Here is an 11,652-nt window from a genome sequence, read left to right as displayed (position 1 = left end):
ACTGCTGGAGGCAGCTTTGAGAGGTTTGCTGTTAGTTTTGGCTGTGGCCACAGGACACCTATCACTGACTGCAGCATTACGAAAAATCCTCACTCCGCTTAGCATGCATTCTCAGACTTTTGGCTGGATTTTGGCCTTGGGTTCTCCTTCCAGAGGTTCAGAAGCCTCCTTTTTGTTGTTCTGTTTTCATGGGAGGTCCCCTAAGTTCCACCTGAGTTTTCTTGCACCTGCTTCAGAGTGATGGTGTCATTGGTGTTCATTACCTGTAGATCTTTGCATTGATCTAAGTCTACTGGGATCTGGTAGGTCTCCAGAGGTTTTGAAAGCCCAGTTTTCATCTAATCAAAATTCTTAACATTTTGTTCCTGAGTTGGAGTTGGGGTCAGCACCAGGGTACTTTGGCTGGAGATACTATGGGAACTTCCCGAAGCTCAGGTGCTGGATTACTCTCAGGTCTTTGAATCCTGGTACTGCAACATGGGGGCAATTCGGAAATTTGTTGCAGACCAAATGTCTTCCCTGAAGGTTGTGATGCCTGGGAAGTCTTCCTCCCCAGGAAATTCAACACTTAAAAGAACCATGGAAGAAATCAGTGCCTGCGAAATGAGATATTCACTCCACAAAACTAGTGGCGCAACAACCATGCACCTACCAGCAATAGGCAAGGCATTGTTACTGGCTATTCTAAGGAAAATGGACAAGGCCCTGTGCTCAAAGATTGGAGGTAAATGTTGTAGTTCTTACTGTTTGTCATGTGGTGCTCTTGATTTTTGGTTTTCTTTGTATTTGAGAGAGTTTCTGTGTAAATTGAATTAAAAAATAAGAGACTTGGGACAGAGGGAAAGTACATTTGGTAATGCAATGGCCCTGTGCACAGCTGACCTCAGTTTGATCTTTAGTATCACCTATGATCTCCTAAGCGTCTTCAGCAGTGATCCCCAGCACAGATCCAGGAGTAATCCCTGAGCACTTCGGTCTAGGAGACAGGATCAACGTCCTCCAAACAAAATGTTTTTTTAAAAAAATTATAGATTTTCAAACTAATAAATGCCATACAGAGCGTAGCATTGTAATGTATTGTACTCTCAATTTATTCACTTTCATGGAAAAATACAAGGACGTCAATATCATAGAATAAGAGTATGAATGAAGCACTACTTCAGCATGATATCTGTGCTGAAGTACAGATTCTAGGTTTCATGATTTGAGTCAGAATCTCTGAACCACAAGTGTATTCAGAACCTTGCAGTTCTTAATGGAAGGGAAAGTTAAAGTGGTACCATTACAATAAGAGTTCTGAAACTTCTTAAGAAAATAAAAAAATACTAGTTTAAGACATGTATTTTACTTTTAGTGTGGTAATTCTTGAGTACTGCTGAAATAGAATAGTGAAAAATGTGGCATTCCCTGCCACAGAGGCAGAGTGGGATGGGGGTTATGGTGGTGGGAGGAATACTGGGAACCGTGATGCTGGAGAATGGGCACTGGTGGAGGGATAGGTACTCCATCATTGTATAAATGAAACCAAGCACAATAATTTTAAGTCTACAACTGTCCCTCATGATGTTTAACTAATAAAAATTAAAAAATAAATGAAATAACTAGGGAAAAATGTGGCATCCTTTTGTGTGCTCCTGAAGTTTCATTATATGAAACCTAGATGTCCATTTACTATCATACCTTCCAATCTCCATTAGGAGCTCTTATGTTGAGTGTAAAAATAACATGCTGTAAAATGAGTGAGGGGAGTAAACATAAACTGAGTTTAGTTAAGTTCTTTTCATAAATTTAAAAATGTCAGTGTATATGAATACCACCTGTCTACGGACAGTTTTCCTCTTTTTTGACCCCAATTTTTGAATTTTCTTTCCCTTCTCTCAGTTCTACTCACCTTGATAACTCGATTCTGTGATGGGTTGAGCAGACAGAGAGGAGTCGATTCCAGGAGAAGAGGCGGGTATTTGGTTACTTGGCGGCTGGTCCTCCTTCAGAACCGTAAATATTTCTCTAGATGAGTTGCTGTAAGCTTGGGGGGCAGAGCCATTTTGACCTATGCATGACATGGTGTCATAAGACTGCAGGCCAGAAAGGAGAGTTATCAGAGTGCCTTGATGATTGTAATACACCTGACTTCGTTCCTGTTAGGAAAGTGACAGGCTTCATCTCTGATGTGGAACCAGAGGTGGTGTTCTCTCAACAAGACTGGCAGAAAGTGATGGGTACACAGACACCGTGTGGTTGGTATCTAGGATTTTCTCATAGCGAGCTGCCATAGACATGGAAGAGACAGCGGTGTCTTGGTCAAGGACAGTCACAGAAAAGTCTCCCATCGAAGACCTCTCTTCAGCACTTCCTGCAATATCCCATTCCAAAACACTCCAGTCGGAAGTAGCTGAGGTGGATATATGACTCTGGTGAAACACTCCAGATAGCATTGTTGTGCTGAAATGTTGGTAAAGATAGGCACTACCAATCAGTGTTTGGAAAGAGGTGCCAGAGGCTGAGGGCAGGAGCCAAGTAGAACTACCAGCTGGAGCAGATACACTGGAGTATTTGCAGACACTTCCTAGTACGGAAGCTGCATCATTCACCATGGGAAGGGAAAGCTGCAGAGTATGTGCAGTTCCCAATACAGATGAATTTTGAAAATTTTGTGTAAGGAACAAGAGGGTGATGAAAAAAATCTGTGAGACTAATAATCTCCTTCAATGCTGAGTGGAACAATATGAACTTAAAATTAAAGCCATCGAGATGCTTCTAGTACCAACAGTCAACTGAATTTCCAAAATTCCAACAATTTGGGGTTATTCAAAGATGGGAACCTTTTGGCACTTTGTGTATTTGGTATCGTGCTCCCACAGTGAACACAGAACTGTAGAACCAGGTGATCGTGTCTGTACCTGGATTTCTTGCTTACAGATAGTTTCTCCTTATCCTAGAATTGCCTGTAGCTTGCTATCCTATTGACTCCTATGCTATTTCCGAGAATGGAAGCTTTTTCAAACTAGGAAGTCTAAGAGAATGGGAAACATTCTCTGGACAAGAAGAAACCTGAGGTCCAGAGATGGCAAAGAGATTTCCTATATTCCAATAATTTTTATAGGGCGGGGTGTGGGGTGGTGTAGATTTTGGACCAACAACTGACAGTGATCTTGGGTTCGTCCTGGCTCTGCACTCTGGAGTGAGACCCTTAGAAAATTCGGTAATGTGTATGCCATGAAAGAGATTCAATTGGATTGGTTGTGTACAAGGCAAGTGCCTTATCCCCTCCCGTACTATCTCTCTCTGTCCCTTAAGAATTTCCAGGTTACACAAACTAAAGCATGTGTTCTTTTGGCCAGGACACTGCATGATCACTACAAGGCCAGAAACCGGAAGAAAGATACCTTACATTAATATCAGCATTTGGGGTCTTTACAACTATTACCATTGTAATCATCAGGTTTCCATTTGACTTGTGCCATGAGTACCTGTTACTTTCGGTTCATATACGACTTAATCTTGTTGATGCACTGAAGGTTACCCTCATTTTTGATCCACTTCAAAAATGACTACTTGAGTTTTTCCCCAGAAATGTTTTTGGATGGAAAACTTTATTTAAACTCTGTGCCATACGTTGTTTATCTACAATGTAGTTACTAATAATTCTGAGAATAATAATGCATACATGAATATAATTTTTCTATTTCATGTGATTTATATAGGAGGAACTGTAAAGAAAACATCATGAAAAAAATGTATCACAGAACTGACAAATAAGTATATAGACATTAATGAAATCTGGTCTCTGTAGCAAGCAGCATAGTACAGTAAGTTATGTTAGAGAAGACCCAAGAGTAAGCCCTGAAAAAATCAGTGTATGTGATTACAAACAAAACCAAATAAAACAGTACAATAAGGTTATTAATAAATTGTTCCACATATACAATATGAAGACAGCATTCTATTTTAGAAAAAATTGCTAGCGAAAAAAATGGAATAGAAGGTGATTTTTGAGTGCACACTTTACCACTCGATTAAAGAGAAAGGATTTACCAGTAACTACATAACAAAAAGAAAATAGGAGTAAACGTGATTGTATTTCATAGACAAGAAAAGTTTTAAATGAGTAAAATACAGAAAGAAACTTCGAAAGTACAAAAAATTATTCTCATCAGTACATTTGAATATTAACCAGAAAACAACACGTGTTAAACATAGCAGAGGATTTCACTTGATCACACAAGAAACAGAAAAGACCATTTAAAAAGTGATCACAAAATATCGCAAATTTACGTTCAACCCCTACATTAGAATTATATTTATCAACCAGGAAAACGTTCTTCTCAATGTTTAATAAATGAGCAACAAAATCCAATAAATTATCTTTAATGTAGGAAAAATCATAATTCACAAATATGACAAAAATGTGTAATTAGATATGTGAGGTTTGATTTTTCTATTTCCTCTTAGGATCTAAAAACAGATGTTGACTATTATCAAAATACTCTGATGTTAGGAAGAAAAAATCACACGAAATAATATTTGTAAAGATTACAAGCAGCTTTAACCTGGAACCTACTTACCACACAAATGAATCAAATCTCCTGATTCAAGTTAGAATATACCATTTTTTTTATTTTAACAGGCAGCGCGTACATGTACTTAAAAACCAGAACGTAATAAAAACATTGAAGATTCTGTGTCTTCAACCGTCTTAGATGAGCCCTATTATCTATTCATGGGAAGCATCATTTCTGAAGCATGTTTATACTCAAATTGTCAAGTACCAAGTACTGTGTTCTAAGAGATAATAAGGAAAAAAACCAGCAAGGATGGATTTCTGAGAAACTGCTTTTCCTACTGGTACCCTATTCAAGGCATAGTATCCTTTCTAGTCCGGGCATTTATTGAAGTAAATTGCTTGGACTTGCTTTCAGTGTATTTATCTCAACATATTTAATATATGTTATTTCTTTTTTTATTTTAAATCTTTGGTTCTCTTCAACATTCTTTCCAAACGTTTTCCCCTTCCTTGATACTTGACGTCCCTTTTCTTTCTTTCTTTCTTTCTTTCTTTCTTTCTTTCTTTCTTTCTTTCTTCTTTCTTTCATTCCAATTTTATTGTCCCTTATATCGTCTTGGTTTCGATAGGTCAATGTTTGATGAAAGTGATCCCAAATTTTCTTACCTTTGAGGTCTTGCCTCCCTACCGCTCAGCACTCCACACCTTCCCCATGCCCCATATTTTCTTAATACCAGGTTTAAATAGAAAACTCAAAGGTTAATAATTATTACTTTGTAATAACACTATATTTAAAATACTGAAGTATAAATACAAGTGGAGAGACCATTACAGAGAACTCGTGCGAGTATATATTGACAGTATTCCACAGCATCTATATTTTCTGTTTCTGTAAAAATATTGTCTCTGATCTGATTTACTTGTTTTCAATGGATATCATGTAAAATTCACTATGAAAAGGAAAAAGAAACACAGAGAATCAACATTCATATATGTGTGTGTGTGTGTGTGTGTGAATCTGTGTATTTGAGCTCCTAAGTATGTCTAAAATATAATGTAATCAATGAGGAAAAACACTTTGTATGTGAGAGAAAGTAAGCCAATGTTTAAAATCACACAGGAAATGTCAAAGTCAAGCTCAAATGAGGCTTATAAAATTCTACTTGAATACTTACTTTCATTACTCCGTGCTGTTTTTACTTGACTGCTAAGTTTAAGGATAATAAATCCTTACCTGACATGGTCAGAGAAGAGGAAATACCGATAAAAGGTATACGAGAAGAGAAGACGTTACGAGAGTACGTCTGAACACTGAAGCGGCTAAAGACCACATGTGTTCAGTACAGACGACTGCTCACTGGTGATTGGTCATTGGTCACTCGTCACTTGCCATTATGATTCATATTTGTTTACAAACAACTGCATTGGACCCCCAAGATTCTACCAGTTGGTGGTTGGTTTGGTGAAAGAATGCTGTCATAAAGTAGGCAGTTGAAAGGCAGAGGCTAGCCAATCAGGAGGTCAGAATCCCAAGAAGAAGACCGGATTGGATAGAGAACGGGGTAGAATGAAGCATGCTAGGGAGATGGAATCCTACAAGACAGTTATAACAGTTTCACCTTCGTCAGACTCTTGTGTTAGAAAAATACTCCCATTATACTCAAGAGCTTACATATCTTATTAACAAATCAAGAAAATTACAAAATAATCGTTTATATTTCACTGTTAACGAAACACCATATGGTTTTACTAGTATATTTTAGTTAACATTCACAGCACAGAGGGCAGGGCATTTGCCTTGCAAGAGGCCAACCCTGATTCCGATTCCTCTGTCCGGCAAGCTACCCAGAGTATATCGTCCACATAGCAAAAGCCTGGCAAGCTCCCCATGACCGATTCGATAGGCGAAAACCAGTGACAACAAGTCTCACAATTTGGTGTAAGATGTTACTGGTTCCCGCTGGAGCAAATGGATGAACCGCGGGAGGACAGTGCTACAGTGCTATGATTGAATAAAATGGTGGTTTCTTTCAATATGACAACACTTACTAGGATAAGTTGTAGATGAATCCAGATGTGTTAAAATGTAAATAAAATTAGAAGAATTAGTAAATGCACAGGTATCTTATTTGTTCAAAACAAACAGTTGTTCTCAGTTTAAAACTGTAGAAGATAAAAACATATGCTCATTTCTCTCAAAATTTTACAATCTGAAAGAAAACGGCAAAAACCAAATTAAGTGATCAAAACACAAGCAAAACCAACAAATACTGGCAATTAATATGGTAGGCCAAGGATGAATGGTTTTAATAAATTAGTGCTGTGAAATAAATCAGTATTTAGCTATTAAACTTGAATAGAAAAAATAAACATAAACCATGATCATATAATCCCTATTGAAAGAAGTGTAAATGACTAGTAAACACAAGAGCAATTTTCTTTCTTTTTAATTTTTGTTTTGTTTTGTTTTATTAGTGAAAAACCATGAGTTACAGTAATAGACTTACAAGTTGTTGTGCTTGTGTTTCAGTTATACAGTGATCAAGTACCCATCAACACCACCAGTGCCCGATCTCCAGTCCCACCAATCCCAGTATCCCTCCCACCCCCCATCCCCCATCCCACCCTGCCTCTTTGGTAGGGCACTACCTTTTGTTCTATCTCTCCTTTTGGGTGCTGTGGTCTGCAGAAGAGACATTGGGTGGCAATCCTGTTCGGTCCTTAGACTACTTTCAGCAGGCATCTCCCATCCTGAGCAGATCTTCCCAGCACCCTTTATTGGGTGCTCCCTTCTCTATCTGCGCTGCCTTTACCCCTAGACAGTGCAGCTGGCCTCTAAGCCATGGAGTGAATAACCTGTTATTTATCACAGCTGTTCTTGGGTGTTAGACCCTTATTTTGTTCCTTTATGTTACCCAGATAAATGCAATCTTTCTAAGTCTGTCCCTCTCTTTAAGACTCATTTCCCATAGCATAATATTTTCCATGTAGTACCCCACAAGAGGAATTTTCAAGCTCACTAGTAGAAAAAGAGAACAAATTAAAATGAGAAATTAAAATTTCCCCCCAATTTACATATATTGGAAAATCAGGTGCTATCTTTCCCTAGCAAAGATGCTAGAAAAGAGGCCTTTTAAAGTTATTATATTGAGAATTAAATCTGTATAATAGTTAGGCAATATATAGTTTAAAGCAGTTTAAAGTTCTTTAAGTCACTGTCACTGTCACTGTCCTCCTGTTGTTTATCGATTTTCTAGAGCGGGCCCAGTAATGTCTCCAGCGTGAGCTTTGTTGTAAGTTAGCTTTTATGTGTGTAGATGGAAATTCAGGGATCAAACCCATAACCTCAGAAATGTGAGGCAAATATTTTACCACCGAGGCATATTTCCAATCACAGTTAATGATTTTGCTTTTGTTTCTGTAGTGCGAAGAATAGAAACCAAAGTTTCATACATGCAAGCCAAGTTCTTTTGTCCTGAGCTACATATCACGTCACAAGTAAGTTAGCTTTTAAGAATTGATCTTAAGTAAACAATTACAAAAGTAGACAAATAGATATAGAGTTCACATCAGTGTTATCTTCGCAGTAAAACATTACAATTATAAAATCTCAATAAACATTTTATAGTAACTGAAATTGATTATTTAAAAATCATACTTATATATAGACTAATATAAATACATAATTGAAAGACTCCAAAAAATGTACCTCCATTTTACTTATATGTTTATTGTGGTTCTATTTTCTTCTTAATATAGTTATCCCATGAACAATACAAATTTGGACTTATGTGAGATTTTTTTTCAATAATTATATTTTGAAAATTTTTAGACATTGGTATGGATGTGAAATAATTAAAGATGATCAATATATCCTAAAATTATTTTAAAAAATCTAAGAAAAAGTATGCCATGCATGTATAAAATATATTCAGATAGTTTATTTGATTGGACCCCAAACTTAGTATAGGGGTTAAAGCACTTACCATGCACACAGTCAACCCAAATTAATGGCTGGCACCACCAGGAATGACCCTTGAGCACAGAGTCTGAAGTCCCAAGCACCACATACTATGGCCCAAATACCCCACAAAAGTAGAATTATAAATTATCACTTACTACCATAAACTACAAATTTTTTATAAAGTCTATTATAAAATTCATTATAAGTTTTTAAATTTATCAAAATTCACAGATTGACAGGCCACACATATCACTACTTGCAGACAATGGAATTAAATACTATTAGAAAACCATCTTCTTGGTCAATAGCAGACTAACTATTAAATTTGGGGGTTTTCAAATGTTATAGAGGAGTTAGCACCCTTAAGATCTGAGTTACTCAAGAATCAGTTATATGTTTTTCTTTTCTATTCTTACTTTTATGTGGGGAGGGGAGCGCACCCAGATGAGCTCTGGGCTCACTTCCGACTCTGTATCCAGAGATCACCCCTGGTGGGCTCAGGGTTCTGGGAATTGAACTCAGGTTAGCTGCATACAAGGTAAACACCCTGTACATGCTGCACTAGCTCTTTGGCCTATATGTTTCTTTTAGAAAATTACATGTGAATAAAGCATTTTTAATAATTAAAACTCATTTCTATTAAAAAGTTTAATTAAAAAGTTTCATGCAGGCAAATACTGTTTTAATTATTAAAGTAAATTTAAAATTAGAATAAAACTTGATAAAGCATAGAAACCTAGCAAGCAATAGTTGGTATATATCTTATTTGCAAATTGGTTACTGTAACACATTGTCCTTTGCCATTTCCAGGATGAGAGGAATCCATAGAATAGATTTGTTCACGCAAAATGCTATATTCTGTCCTGGATGCTTATTTAAAAATACTTGCCAAAGTGCCTGTTTCTCAACGTTTTGAATACTATATTCCTCTTTGCTATTGTTAGATCTTTCTCTTGTTTTATTTTTACATTAGGTTCCAATTTTTTATTTTTAATTTCTAAATTTTTATTACTGAGACACCATGAGGTACAGTTGTAGACTTACAAATTTTTGTGCTTGGGTTTCAATGATACAATGTACAATGATACAATGATCAAATATCCATCCCTTCACCAGTGCCCATTTCCCACCACTTTCAATGCACGTACGCTAGCATCAGATGCATCCATCGAGGACCTGATGGTACAAGTGCGAATGATCAAGTACGACATCATTGGTCTGACCGAGACAAGAAGGCACGAATCTCACCATGCCGTTTTCGACACTGGAGAAGAATTGTTGCTCGGAACATGCGATAAAAGTGGTGTTGGAGGCGTCGGTGTCCTTGTCAACACAAACTTGGCCAAGAGCATTGATTCATTGGAATGAATAACAACCCGAATCCGAAGTTTACATTTGAATAGATGTGGCTCACTGCCTGCAGTTTCTATCTTCTTTGTCTACGCACCAAGATCTCATTATGATGAAAGAGAAATCGAGAAGTTCTACATGGAGCTAGAGAAGTTCTATAAAGAAGACCACACCTTCTACAAGATCATTGTGGGTGATTTTAATGCCAAGATAGGACCGAGAAGATCAGCTGACGAACTTCATATCGGGACCCATGGCCTAGAATGGAACGAACAGTGTGAGAGACTATCTGAGTTCATCATGTCGACCAAGACCATTCATGGTAACTCACAGTTCCAGAAGGCAGAATCTAAATGATGGACATGGGAGTCTCCCGGTGGATGATTCCACAACGAAACAAACCACATCATATTCAATCAACGGTTTTGTCTGACTGATGTCGCTGTTGTCCCAAAATTTCGAACGGAATCGGACCACCGTCGCCTTCGTGCAAAATTCTACTTCACAGAGTGGGGAGAAAGGGCTGCAAAGTTCAAAAAGAGAACTCCCAGAATGACCACACACTGGGAACTCTTTGGTACTATTGCAACAACATGGGAATATGCCATTGTTGACAACATTGACGAGGAATACGATCGACTGGTTCAGCACCTCCATGAATGTGCGAGGATTGCCAAGAGAGATATAGCCACAAAAAATCGCCTATCTTCGAAAACTCTTGAGCTAATTCGCCAGCGTGGTTTGGCGCATGCCTCAGGCAACTGCAAGCTAACATCCGAGCTCGCAAAGCAGTGCAGAGATGCGATCAAGGAAGAACTCAAAGAGAGAAGAGCAGAAGTACTGACAGATGCGGCAGAAGCCGGGAAAAGTATTCGTAATGCCTGCCTGTCCTTCGCCAACTATAAGACCAAGATGACTGCCCTCCGACGTCCTGATGGATCCATCACATCCTCCAGAACGACAATGGAGAAGATTATCCATTACTTCTACTCAAATCTCTTCAATAGCCATGTCCACTTGCCGACATACCAAATTCCACAGGATGGATATGTCGTTCCCAACGTTCTCCCTTCCGAAATCCGACACGCCATTTCGCCATTTCGTCAGTAAAGAAGCAAACAGCACCCGGCCCAGACAAGGTCAGACCTGAACACCTGAAGAACCTGCCGTCAGTACTCATCAATACATTGGCTCGGCTCTTCACTCGCTACCTGTCTGAATGCAAGGTTCCGTCCCAATGGAAAACCAGCAGGACCGTACTACTGTTCAAGAAGGGAGACATCCACGACATTGGCAACTATGCCCGATCTACCTATTGTCTGTCATCTACAAGTTGTTCACTCCAGTCATCCTAAATAGGATTGGCAGAACACTAGATGAAGGACAACCATCCGAGCAAGCCGGGTTCCGCAAAGGATTCAGCAACATCGACCATATCCACACAATAACCAAGCTCATTGAGGTTTCTCGGGAGTTCAAGATGCCGCTCTGTTTAACATTCGATCTCAATGGAACGACCATCTCGGAATGCAACAGCTATGTGTACCTAGGTCGAGAGCTCAACATGACAAATGACCTGGCACCCAAGTTGCGCAGGAGGAAGAGAGCGGCTTGGAACACCTTCAAGAATGTCGAAGAAATAGCTAAGAGGACGAAGAACCTCTGGCTCCGGGCACATCTCTTTGATTCCACTGTTCTTCCTGCATTAACATATGCCTCAGAGAATTTGGGCCCTAAGCAAACAAGATGAGAACGCCATTCAGGTCTCCTAAAGAAGAATAGAAAGAGCTATGCTTGGAATATCACATTTCACTCAAATGAGAGAAAGAATCCG

Source organism: Sorex fumeus, unplaced genomic scaffold, assembly GCF_029834395.1.
Source record: "Sorex fumeus unplaced genomic scaffold, SorFum_2.1 ptg000032l, whole genome shotgun sequence".
Lineage (NCBI taxonomy): Eukaryota > Metazoa > Chordata > Mammalia > Eulipotyphla > Soricidae > Sorex > Sorex fumeus.
Note: the sequence above shows the minus strand (reverse complement) of the source record.